General features: G+C 34.4%; 1 protein-coding gene and 1 non-coding gene across 3 annotated transcripts in view; both read right to left on the reverse strand.

Annotated features, from left to right (window-relative positions):
- Positions 1 to 14035, reverse strand: part of ACVR2A (activin A receptor type 2A) — an 87144-nt gene that overhangs the window by 46400 nt on the left and 26709 nt on the right. The gene's annotated exons all lie outside the window — the stretch shown is intronic.
- Positions 7205 to 7307, reverse strand: LOC126933248 (U6 spliceosomal RNA). The gene has a single exon (XR_007718489.1). It is a non-coding gene; the product is annotated as a U6 spliceosomal RNA (small nuclear RNA).

The following is a 14035-nucleotide window of genomic DNA, read 5'->3' on the forward strand; positions in this document are numbered from 1 at the left end:
AGGTATTAAAAGGATTGTCAAATTAGAATACACAGAAGAACGTTTTGCTTTTCACAGTCCCTTATTTGTTTTCCCTAAGCATAAGAAAGCAAAAGATAAAAATGATTTGGTTTATTGGGTTGGGTAGTTAGCTGTTTCTAAATGTTTTATCTTACAAACTTCTGAGAAAACAAAGCTTGCTTCTATACATATTTATCCTATGTTTCACTTCATTGGTAATTTTTTTCCAATATTTTAGTCTTACTATCATGAAACATATACTGTGTATTGCCCAGAATAAGTTAGATATCTTCAAAGATACCTAACACACAACAGAAAATTATTTTTGCCTACAGCTACAAAATGTGTAGAGTATCTACAAATGCCCAGGTTTTCAGATCAAAATAGTTCTATGCAGTTCTCTGGCCCTAACTCATAAGATGAATTACATCAAAACAGGTACAAGTAAGTACAAGTTTTACCGGGACTGTGCAAAACAGATTTCTAATATTAGATGTTCTTCTTTGCGGGGAGAAGGGATAATGGTGACTGCAGCTAGAGGCCAATACTTGAATCAGAATTTATAGGCTATTTTTTTGAATGCACAAAAACCAAAATCAGGCAGAAATTTAGAAGAATAAGAGGTAAAAGGTAAATTCTCAAAGTCAGAACAGAGCTCCTAAAATAGACAGATTAAGGAAACAAACATGCACACAGTAGTTCCTACTAGTTCATACTAAATCCAACCTAAAAGTGTCAATTACACTGAAAAGACACTACCTACATTAAGGTTTTTTTTAGTGCTTTATCTTACTTGGGAAGATGCAGGCCCTCTTTTTAATAAAACATCAATCTGTTACAGAAAGAGTAAAAATGGATCACTTCTGCTTGCTATGAAGATAATGTGAAATCACCTTTGAGGAACCAGCAATGTTAAGAGTGAGAAATCTGAACAAAAATAAAACAAAGCATAAAAACCTCATGACAAACATTTCCATCAAAGCAATATTTGGTCATTTAAAACCAGCTAATGAAGAAAATTAACAATACGTATTAAGAGTAGCTTTAAATACAGTAAAAGATGGTAAACTGATAATTCATAATGACCTTAAATAACAATTGATATAGAATCATTTAACAGGCCATAATCACCAACAGTTTTTTTCATAATTATGTCGCTTCAACTTTTAAGAAGCAAGATTATGAGTATTAAAAAAAAAATCTAAAATTCTTGTGTATTACGTAGTTTCTTTCCTACTTGAAAACTCATTTTGCCAGGCGCAGTGGCTCATGCCTGTAATCCTAGCACTTTGGGAGGCCGAGGCAGGCAGATAACCTGAGGTCAGGAGTTCGAGACCAGTCTGGCCAACATGGTGAAATCCCGTCTCTACTAAAAATACAAAAATTAGGTGGGTGTGGTGGTGGATGCCTGTAATCCCAGCTACTCAGGAGGCTGAGGTAGGAGAATTGCTTGAACCCGAGAGGCAGAGGTTGCGGTGAGCTGAGATCATGCCATTGCACTCCAGCCTGAGCAACAAGAGCAAAACTCCGTCTCAAAAACAAAAAACAAACAAACAAACAAAACTCATTTTACTACTTGGTTTCCGTACAATTATAAACACATTGAGTCTTTTGATAGCCTTTCTCTTCTGTATTGATACACATCCTAGAGGCAGTCACCTCTCCTATTTGGCTGCCCTGGGTTGCTTTTAAGCATTATGAAAAGTAACACTGTTCAAAAGTTAGCAGAAAGTCCAAAATGTCCCAAAAGACTTTTGATAGACAAGTTAGATAAATGAAGAAAGAAAATAAATTTTCAAATAAAATGTCTGCATTGGCCATACAACACTTTAGGCCCTGTCAATTTAATTTTTTTTTTTTTTTTTTTTAAACTAAGCCCCTTCCCACCACCGAACAATCACTTCTAAAGGAAAACACAAACATTGTCTGGCATTCTTCCCAGAAATTTTTTTCCTCTTCTCTGTAATATCCCATACTTAGTACTTACTATCAGTCTGACAAAACATTACAAGATTCCATCCAACTAAAGTAATATATTTCTATTACTAAACTAAAAGCACAACTAGCACAGAATAAACTAAAAATATAAACATTGTATGTTGTGGCATTAGACAATGTGCATGTGGCATGTGTAAGAAGGAGAGTAAAAATACTTGGAAGTCAACATTTAATCACTACTTAGGGACTTCTTTCTGTTGTTGTTGTTTTCCTTTGAGACAGAGTCTCACTCTGTTGTTTCAGGTTGGAGTGCAGTGGCCCAATCTTAGCAGCTCACTGCAACCTCCGCCTCCCAGGTTCAAGTGATTCTCCTGCCTCAAACTCCCAAGTGGCTGGGATTACAGGCGCCTGCTACCACACCCAGCTAATTTTTGTATTTTTGGTAGAGACAGGGTTTCGTCATGTTGGCCAGGCTGGTCTCGAACTCCTGACCTCAAGTGATCCGTCCCACTGGGCCTCCCAAAGTGCTGGGATTATAGTCCTGAGCAACTGCATCCAGCCTTATTTAAGGGCTTCTAATGTTAATTCCTGACAAATTACAAAGGCAAGCACCTAAAATGTATTTTGATATTGTTAACACTTAAATGACTAATTATCCCCACATAGATGGCTCCAAATAAATATACATCTACCTGGATACAGACCAAAATTTTAGTAATTCCATCAATTTCTCAAATCACTGTCTTAAAATGCCTCAACATAAAAGTTTTAGAGTCCCAAAGAGAGTGGCAAATTTCTAATGGTAGAATTTCCTTTCATAAAAGACACAAGCAGCTGCCCTTTTAAAACAATTGTTTATAGTTTATTTCTTAATTCACTTAAATTGTAGATCCAGTTCAATACAAACGGTACATTTTTGTATTAACGATATTTTTAGAGGACTTCATTTCTTAAACCTTTCTCTAGATACAGAAGATACTGTACACAGGGCTTTTTGTTATTTAGTTTAGTAATTGAATGTACGTTAGTTAGCATCTTTTTTTCCTATCCTCTCACAAACTTAAGACTTTTGATAGGCAAGTTAGATATATGAAAAAAGAATAAATTTTCAAATAAAATGTATGTATTGGCAATGCAACATTTTAGGCCCTGTCAATCTAAAACACACACACACACACACACACACACACACACACACACACACACACACACACAACTACGCACCTTCTTCTAGAGAGGAGGAGAAAAAAAAGGATGCTAACTAACCTGCATTCAATTACTAAATAACTAACATCCATTATAATGTTTTCTCCAAAAAGACCTAAAGGAAAGAAAAAAAAATTCAAGTCACAGATACAGACACACTGATGTACAGGCAGAAAAAATACAATATGAAGGCATCAGAACAAAGAAGTATTTCATCTTTAAAGGTAACTGTTCTAACACTCTTAAGAAATGACATCTTGTGGGCAAGAAATATACTTCAAATTGTTATTATTTGGTTGGTAGCCCAGAACAAAGACACTGATTTTAAAATCAACTAACAAAAAACTTCATTTTCCTAAATACAAAAAGTATATATAGAATAAAAGGAACCAGGAAAAGAGCAAATCACAAACCTTCGGATTTATCATTCAACTAAATAGCACCTGGGACCACATTTAGGACCGCTTTGCTAGGATAGGCCAAGAAAGCCTGAAAATGTTCTAGACCTCAACTTCCCTGTGCCTTTTTAATAATTAAAAGGGGGTAGGGGAAATGGTTTTAAGAAAAGACCTGCTTTTTTCTCATTTTAATCAATATAAGTAAGCTTCTTATAACATTATACAAGGAATAGAGTTCCATTAAACAAAAAGGGAAAAATAGGAGCCCAATGATTTCCTTTCAGGATGAGAAACTTTTACCCTTTCTAGCCCTTCTACCCCTGGGCAGGACACTTTGAAATCTATTCTGGTGACATGCTACAAGAAATCTTAGAGGACACTATGTCTTTCACACAGGTACAGCATCTTATGCATTCAACAAATATCTAATGCTGGCATACTAGTTGCAGGCACTTTGACACCTTGGTATTAAGCAGAAATAGTAAAAAACTAATTCCAAAGTTTAAGAAATCGTTAACTTCTTGAAAGGAAGAGAAAAATGAGCTCAATTTTCAAAAGACACTAAAAGTAGAAAATAAAAGAATGCACAAATCTTTCAATACTTCTAAAACTCAACTAAGGCCTATTTTAATTTATCTTGCAAGGTAAGAGAGAAGGAAGGAAGGAATGATAGGTAAGTAACCAGAAGATCATAAAGACAGAGAATTTCAAGTATACATCTTTATCAATGTTCTTTATTATTTTTAAAATAATGTTAATACCTCTGGAAAGAGTAGATTTTTGTCTTAAAACTGACTTTAGAAAATAAAAACATTAATAAAGAAGTATTTTAAAAATGAGTGAAGTATCCTGAGTTGACATTAAAAAATGTTTACTGGGGCCAGGCACAGGGGCTCACACCTGTAATCCCAATACTTTGGAAGGCAGAGGTGTGAGAATTACGCCCAGGAGTTCAACATCAGCCTAAGCAACATAGCAAGAATCTGCTATAAAAAAATTTTTTTTAATTAAAAAATGCTTACTAGTCATCACTGATTGATAATACAGAGCAGCAACCATAACAGCTTCTTGTTGGTAGGTAGTAATGATACGTTACAAAGTAAATAAACCCTGTATAAAGGAATTCATACTGCTCATAAAGAAATCACCCATTCACACTAGCTCTCTTAATCAGTACAACAATAAAACCATATTATCTAGCTTGTCAAATGAGAATTTATAGATAATTGAAACAACAACAACAAAAGAACATAAGGGAAGAGGTTTAAGGCATAAGCACCAGAATTAGAAAATCTAAGTTAGTTTTGTAAAGAATGTGAGTATCACTGGAAGGTTATTACTTCAAGTCACCAACATCTCTCCCTGGACTATAGTGACAGCCTCTTTAACTGGTCTCCCAGCTTCCATTTTATCCCATCCAATCAGTTCTTCATCCAGAAGTCAATTTACTAAAGCAAACAAAATCAAATCACTATCTCAACTTAAAGCCAATCAACAGCTTCCCACTACCCTTGGCCTTAAAATCAAAATCTTTAACAAATCCTACAGGGCTTTCCACAGTTTTGCTCTTCTTTAGCCTCAACTCACATCAGACAAGTGGACACTCTTTGAACATCAAACTATCTCAGGCATTGATACATTCTTTCTACCACTTTCTCCCCATCCCTAACTTCCTTTTAATAGGTGAGATAATGGAGTGGAGTAAAACATTGAGAAAATGCTTGAAAAAGTTTGCTATGTTTTTAAATGTTTATCCCTTCCAAAATTTAACTGCCAATGTACTGGTATTGAGAGGTGGGGCCTAATGGGTGGTGTTTAGGTCAGAGATTAATGCCATTATAAAACGGGCTTTTAAGGAGTGGGCTGTCTCTTGTCCTTCTGCCCTCTGCCCTGTGAGGACACAGTAAAAAGACCCACACCAGATGCCTTTGCCTTGATCTTGGACTTCCCAGTCTCCAGAAATATAAGAGAAGAAATTTCTGTTCTTTATAAATTACCTCCTCTCAGGTATTCTGTAATAGCAACACAAAACAGAGTAAGGCAAAGTTGAAAAACAGTTATCAGTTCATGAAATCAAATGGAAAAAAGCAAAATATCATCTCTAATCTGCAAATACTTCTTAACTGAAAACAGTTTGATTGCATTTAGTAAGTTTGAAAAACATACATTTACCATATGGTCCACTCCCAAAAAACTATTATACTAATCTCTAAACTCTTAAAAAATTAAAATAATCAGTTAAGCTTATATGATTTTTCTATAACTATTACCTTTTCCTCCAAAAAGAGACAAGACTTTTTTTTTTTTTTTTGGACAGGTCTCTTTCTGTCACACAGGCTGGAGTGCAGTGGCATGGCAACAGTTCACTGCAGCCTTAACCTGCTGGGCTCAATTGATCTTCCCACCCCAGCCTCCCAAATAGCTGGGACTACAGGTGGCTGCCACCACACCAGCTAATTTTTTTGTAGAGACAGGGTTTTGCCATGTTGCCCAGGCTAGTCTCAAACTTCTGGGCTCAAGCAATCCACCAACCTCAGCCTCCTGAAGTGCTGGAATTACAGGTATGCGCTGCCATGCCCAGCCTAGGAAAAACTTTAATAACCTTTCTCTAAAAATCTCTAAGTCACTGTAACACAAAAAAAGGGCAGTCTTCCCCTCAAACTCAGAGAAAAGGCAACCAAAAATTTCAGATAAACATTCTAAATCAGATAAATATCTAAATCCAGTTCATAGTTCCTGGCCTCTTAATTAAAAAAAAAAAAAAAAAAGTCTTATTTGTGAAAGTCATGTCTGTCCACTTTAAAGGTAAATACCTCAACCCAACACCTTTCAACAATCACCAAAATTGTTTTCGATACTGGCTTACATTAAGTACTATAAAAGAGGAGTAGCAGGAATAATCAGATTCACACACGTGTTTTTGTTTAATATTCCAAAGTATATTTAATCTAAATCTTTCATGTTTACAATTTAAAATATTTCCTCCAAATCTGGCTTAATTCTGTCTTGTAAACCAAAATAAAAAATTTTTCTCTGACACTTTTATAGTCTTGCTATATTAACACTGCCTAAAATCTAACAAAAAGACAGTTCTGTCCTATGTTAATTATCACAAAGAATTATTTTAATAGTAGCTCTATAGATTTTGCCCTCATAATTTAACGGAAAAAAAAAATCACACACAACAGACAACAGCTTTTATTATAAGCATTCATATTTCTCTGTATAGTCAGTAATTGAGAAATATAGTTTTAAAAGAGTAAAAAAAGCAGCATGATAAATGTAAAGTTTAAAGAAAGGATCAAAGTTACAGCAGAACATAGATAAGACACAGCCACAGAACATGGACAACATAGTCTAGACTAGCCCCCTACAGAAACAGAAAGCTTTCATATAAACATCTGCAAAGCCTATTACTCACATTTAGTTTACAAATTTTATCAACTTCACTAATACAACTTTCACTTGAAAAGTCATGTTTACTTCAACAATAATCAATGACTGATAAGTTTTACTATCTATGTGAACTAATAAAACAAGAAAAACTGTTTACTAAGCAAAGAGTCAAGGAAATTTTTTGTTCAGGAAAAGTAGAACTAAAGAATACAGTTAAACTCCTTACTTTAAATTCAATAGTGGAAGAGTTAAATTAAGAAGGTGATATATCTTTGCTTATGTTCTTCATGAATTTGTATGGCATCCTTGACCAGGGGCCATGCTGTTTTCTCCATCATTCCAATATTAGTATATGTGCTGCCAAAGCATGCACCTTGCTTATGTTTTAATAAAACAAATGTCTTGAAAAAAACGTCGTGACTTTTGTTAGCCTATCCTGAATGTCATTCCCCTGTTTCTTTCCACAGAGAAATGTTTACATCCATCATTTTCTTAAAAAACAGAGATCCACAGAACCATAATAATTATTAGGAACTGTTCCCAGTCTTCTATTAGTGAAACATTTAAACATAAGACAAAAAAATTCTTACTAGTGGGCCACTGAAATATACCAAAAGAGGATTCAAAAAAGTTCAAATAATAGGGCACTTTTCTCCACATTAAAAGTTACTTTTGGAATGCCAAAAACTAAGTAAGGCCACAGTTGTCCAACTTTTAGGTTCAGGTCTACCCAGAGCATAAAATTCTGTGATCAAGACATGTGTAGAAGAAAGTAAAAGAATAGAGAGACACAGCATCTTTACTAATAAGGCTACCAGTTACCCCTTTTCAAACTCAGTGGCGTATCTGTGCATTGAGGACATGGGGAAGGGACAGGAGCAACACACAGAAGAAAAGGAGACAAAATGCAGTTGAAAGGACAGAAGGAACAACTGTATCTATCAGAACTGCTCTCAATTTAAGCAGCTGGCTGGCAGATGAGTCAGGGGTCACCAATTCTAATCCCTGGCCTTCCACTAAATTTGAAGACCAATTCCTAGTGGAACTCACATATCCTCTTCTTGTTTATCACTTTCATCCACCTGCCCCAATTTCTAATGAAGAACATTTCTGCTTTTTAAAAACAAATTAAGAAGAGGAAACAACTGCAATGAAAAAGCCCAAGAGGAACTTACATATCTACAGATGTTAAAAGCCCTTGTTTAAGTCTGATGAAGTGAATGACAGTGATAGGCTGATGAGAATTATGTCCCTAGGTGCCACACAGTCCAAGATCTCAGCCTTTAATATTAGCATTTTTAAAATATAAATAAGCAATTTATGGCTATGCCTCAATGCATAATTTGGGGGTAAATACCTAACAGAAAAAACAGCAACACTGGCATAAAGAAAATGGGTTTTATTAAACCAAATTTAAATTTTTTGCTCACTTTTGATATATATTTTAAATTTTCTTTTAGAAGTTATTTTATTCATTTTGTAATTATACTATACAATAAAAAAGAAAAGCAAGAAGTCAGGGAAGTCAAAAACATGAGACAAATTACAAAAACAGAATAACAGTGAGTAGACTGTTTAAGTGAGGAAGAGGAAAGAGGACCAAAAACTGAGGACTGAAGGGAATGAAGACAATGCCAGTATCATTTAATGCTTTTAAGAGGTGAACACTAGTGCTGTAGAAGATGCTTGCAAGAGCACAGTACTCCGTATACAATAAAGCTCAATAGTTTTTCTTAATATAAGTACTTTTCTTAACAGAAATACACTGTCTATTCTACTTCTGCTTCCCCCTTTATTGTGCCACATAATCTTTAACAGTTTTCTGTAATGGATGGTAATGTTTCTAGATCCCTGAAGCTAACCTAAAAGGGAAGGCTGAGAAGTATAAACTTTGAGAGGTTAAGTGTCCTATGATCTTCCTTTTTATAAAAATGTTTTCTGTAATACTAAACATTTGTAACCTGTGGATGGTAGGTTTGTCCCTTCATTTGACATCTGTGTTAATATCATCTTCAGTTCCTATGGAAAACATACACCAACATACACGGAGTTCTGATGTACAATTTATTTGTTCATTTCAATCTGGAAGCATACCATTCCTAATTTATTTTATGTAGCCAGTACCCACATCTTTATGCCTCGGGAGGTAATAAGAAACAGAGCAACGTTTCTCACAGTGTACAACCTCCATCAAAATCATCAAAATGCTGACTTCCAGGCCTATTCCAGACCCACTGAAATTATCTCTAAGTGTATTGTTTATCTGGGGCTCTGCATTTTTAATAAGCAGCTTTTTTATTTCCATGGGGGGAAAAAAGAGATTCTATTAGTTATGTGTAGGATTAAACAAAAATTTTTAAAGCATGAAACACTGTAATGAATACAAAGTAGTTACACTGCTCAATAAGAGAGCATATATATCTCTCTGGAAATGGAGAAAATGGGAGATTGTATTTTATCCCCATAAAGTACACCCATGGTAGGGTGGCTTTTTGTTCTGGGTTGGTTTTATCGTTAATTGAGAGCAGAAGGGGTTAACTGATGGAAAAAGAGTATTATGGGTAGATTACAGATAATCCTTAAACAGAACAATCTACCTTGAATGATTAATGAGTTACAGAGATTGTGAGAAAAAAATTTATAATACTGACACACTCTCAACCTCTAAATTTAAAAATTAGAACAGATATTAATATTTCAAATTATATATCCATCTGGTTTCAACGTCTATAATCCTGTTTCACCTCTACACAACTAAAAAGAAGCAAAAAATTAAATGTGGATGAAAGAGATAAAAATAAGCTCATAATTTGGTAGACAGGAAATTTGTCATTAAAAACTACTTAATGGAACTATGATCCACCTAGATTCACCTAGTACAGAAAAGTCACTGCCCTTTAGATGTTACAATCTACAGGAGTCTAAACTTCAAATATCTTTTAACTTAATCCTACTTTTGCAAACTTAAAAATACTTTATTTGATCCCCACAACAATCCTACGTTGTAAACAGGAATAGGTATTATTATTCCTACCCAACTCCTACTCGAGATTAATACAGTGAGTAGCAGATTCATCTTGAACCAAATCAGATCTTAGAATCATCCATGCTAGTGGCTCTCCAATTGGATGTGATATGCAACAGCTATATTTCAGTGTTAAATAAAACTTCCTTGGCTCCACTCTCAGAGATTGATTCAGCAGCCCTAAAGTGAAGCTCAAGAATCTGAATTTTTATCTAACAACCAAAACGATTCTAATGCCAGAGGTCCTCACACCACAGTTGGAGAAATACTCAATTCAAGTCCTACTAAGACCTACACAGATGAAGTGATTAGGTCATTATATGGTGGAGCTGAGATTCAATCCCAGACGTCTGTCCTCATTTTCGTTATCAATACCAATCACAAAATGAGACTTAGAAACTTCTTTCTTCACCTAATAGGAATTATGTATAAGGAAATTTCATCAACTACTAATCAAGAGATTTCACCAAGCTGAACTCTGAAAACTGCTTTAACGGGTAACAGCTTAGAAGATGTGGTATAAACATGTATTCCAAGAAAACACGATGGTAACTCTTTTTTCCCCTCTGGACATCCTAAACTAAGAGAAATAACAGGAAGATGTGTCATACTAGTCAAAGTCGCTACATATATAATCTCATTTAATCCATGTAATTCTATGAAGCAGATGTTTCTGCCCATTTTATGGATGAAAAAACTGAGACTTGGATAATTGTAACTTGCAAAGAAATACAGTTAGGTGGTCAAGATTGGATTAAAGTTAAGTGCATGAGCTCTTAACCACTTATATACTGTGACCAAAGTCCCTATCACTAGGTCCTCTTATTTCACTGTCAAAGCAATAAATTCTGATACAGTATTCTGCCTAATCTTTCATTTGCTCTTAAGTCACCAAGAACTTTGTCCAGTTCTTAGTTTATAAAAATCAATCATTTACCTCAGACTCTTCCTCTGTACTATATTAGTATATATCATCCTCCATGCCACCCTGCTAGCCACATTATTCCTCTGCAATCAATTTTATCTGCTGATCTCAATGGTTTCTCTTGTGTTTCATGAATAACTACCTCTCTCCTCCACGCTATGTAGACACAATCTAAGCTAAAAAGCCCTTGGATGAAAAAGATGTTTTTCTTAAAAAGATAACCAACTATTATACTTTGGCCTTGTTACAGAATATTAACCATTGTCAAGTTCTGCCATTTCCTATTTTCATTTTCTTTTGAATCTCTGCCATTCTCATCTTCCAAATGGTTTCACCATCATCAAAGTTTCATTTCACATCAGTTTCTGACTCTCTTCCAAAAGTATATAGATATCATTTCATATAGAATTCCCTGCACAAAGTCTACCTTAGAGATTCATATTTGCTCCTCTTATGCTTTCCCCAATTTCCTGGCATCATCACAATTTCACTAAATGCTCTAGACTTTAGCTGTCCAATACAGTAGTCATTAGCCATGTATAGTCACAGAGCCCTAGAAAAGTGGCTAATCTGAATTGAGATGTGCCATAAGTACAAGATACACACTGGATTCCAAAAAATTAGTACAAAAAAAACCCACATTAATCATGTTCATACTGATTATACGTTGAAATGATATTCTGAATACACTGTGTTAAATAAAATACATTACTAAAATTATTTTTATTTTAAAAACATTTAATGTGGTTACTAAAAAATCTGAAATTTCATTTTTTGGCTCGTATTTGCTGCTTGCATTGCATTTCTTTTGTAGCACCACTCTAGACACTCCACTGATTGTCCCAATGACCTCATTATAACCCATGCCATATGAGGCATTCTTAAAACACAGCCACTCTATCTGTTCAACCATTTCCTCAATGCTGTACCAACTAGTTCATCCAATTAAAAAATCTAAAAAGATGTCTCATCACAAATAATATACGTGGACATTTCAAGGAAAACTATAAGCTACCATGAATGTCTCCAATGCAAGTGTCAAACAAATGAACACATAAACCACCTTGCCTACCCTAGAAATAGTCTTATTCTGTACTTGGAAATTACTCTCTGGAGTAATTTCTGGAATGTTTCTTATTGCTTTCTCTCCCGTGTACTTAAAATGTGCCTCCAAGAAGGTAAAGTAATGGCTACTTCCAACAAAGGAAAAAGAAAATCCTGGAAACTACAGAAAGACAAGTATAACTTCTACTCATAAAATATCTATATATAAAACTAAATGCATATAAAATGCTGGGAGTTAAAAGATGTGTTATTAAGAAAAAAAATCATCATAATTTTCAGAAAGGATGCATTTAAACATCTACCACAAATCCTGCTCAACAAAAATGACTCAGGGACCACAGACTTCTACCACGGTCATCTAGTAACATGTATGTCAAAGGAAGAGATCAAGCCAATACTTCTTTAATTGTATGGGCCAAGAAATACATCAATGACAACTTTCTTGAATTTTCACAAGTGGCAGTGATAAACCAAAACATCAAATAAAAAAACCACTGCAGTCTGTTGCTGCCAGACTGAAAAAAGGGCAAGAGAGAGAAATTTCTGTTGAAAAGTATTCTGAAAATATGAAGCACAACATAAGGTAAGCTATCAATGCTTTAAATCAATTACACAACACATTGAATATCCATGATACTAACTTTCCATTAAGACGTAATAAGCTTTTTGCATCAAGGCATGGCTTACTTTTAATTGGGCTTTACATACTATGGCTAATGTGGAAAAAATAATGTATGACTTTTTTTGATAGATGCAAAAGTGGCAGGTGGAACACACTTAAGTCAGCTATCAATCATTAAAATTTTGCTGTGGTAAAGTAAATATGTATCAAACCACGGGCTCCATATTTTCAATGCTAACTGAAAGGAGAAAATGGAAAATACGTGATCAGGTCTGTCACTATGTTGGGTAAAATAACTTGCATCAGAGAACAAGCAATCTTCATAAATAAAAATCTCTAATACAGTAGGCATTCAACAAATTATTTTTCTTCTACTCATGCCAAAGACCAACAAACAAATGAAATCAAGTCATAAGGAATGCAAAGGGGAGAAGGAAACAAAAGAAGAGAATGAGCAGAAAAATTAACAAGATGTAAATTAAAAGAAGAGCAAGAAGATGAAAATTTAAGTAGCTCTCTAGGTGACCCCAAAGACTACAAGGCAAGTTTGTCTTTAAAATGAAATCTTAACAGATGGCTAACAAGGGGACTTAGTCCTCAGAATATCATACAATGAGTTTTTCAATATATATCTGCTCAATTCCACTGAAACTGAAAAGGCAGTGCAAGGCATAAGAGCAGCTATTCTACACTTTTGCTTGCTAGAACATACAGAAAATAGCATGTTCTTTCTTTTTATTTTTTCTTCACAAAATATTGATATATCTGATAATAAAAAGGTACTTACAATTTTATACATCACATCTACATAAATGCAGAGGCATCTAGGCTAGATATTCTGCAAATTTTCTTATTTGAATAAAACCACGACCTAAAAGCAGATCAAATTAAATTATTTCTTGATGTCCCTTCAGGTTCTTAGAATTTAGGTATTAAAATGCAAAGAAAATTATTAGCAGGAGCTAAGTGCAGAATAAAGCGTATTCAACTACTAATTTTAGTCGTATTAATATATTAACTCATTGGCATTTACTCAACATTGACAAAGAGAAAGGAAAAACAATTTCTTCCTAGGAAATGTATATTATTTAAAAAAAAAAAAATCAAGTCTGAGAACCAGAGTACTTTTAATATAGCAGGGCAGGCACCTTTCCACACATGAGCTCTGGGCACAGGAGAGGAGACTGAGCTTGTAACAATAACCATATCTAAATGCTCAGAATATGCAAAACATTATGGAAACACACCAAAAGAAATAGAAGAGTCTTTTTCTGCCCTTGGGGAATCTGCAATTCATTCTGAATATCAAACATATCAAGAATTTAGAAATTTATTGAAAATAATTTATAGCTTATTGGCAAACAAAATACATGAGGAATGTGAAGAAAGACTAAAAGGGATAAAAAAGATTAATTAAAAAAGGCTTCATAGAAGCAGTATATGAAAAAGATTCTAGCTAT

The sequence above is a fragment of the Macaca thibetana genome, chromosome 12, assembly GCF_024542745.1.
Source record: "Macaca thibetana thibetana isolate TM-01 chromosome 12, ASM2454274v1, whole genome shotgun sequence".
NCBI classification, from domain to species: Eukaryota; Metazoa; Chordata; class Mammalia; order Primates; family Cercopithecidae; genus Macaca; species Macaca thibetana.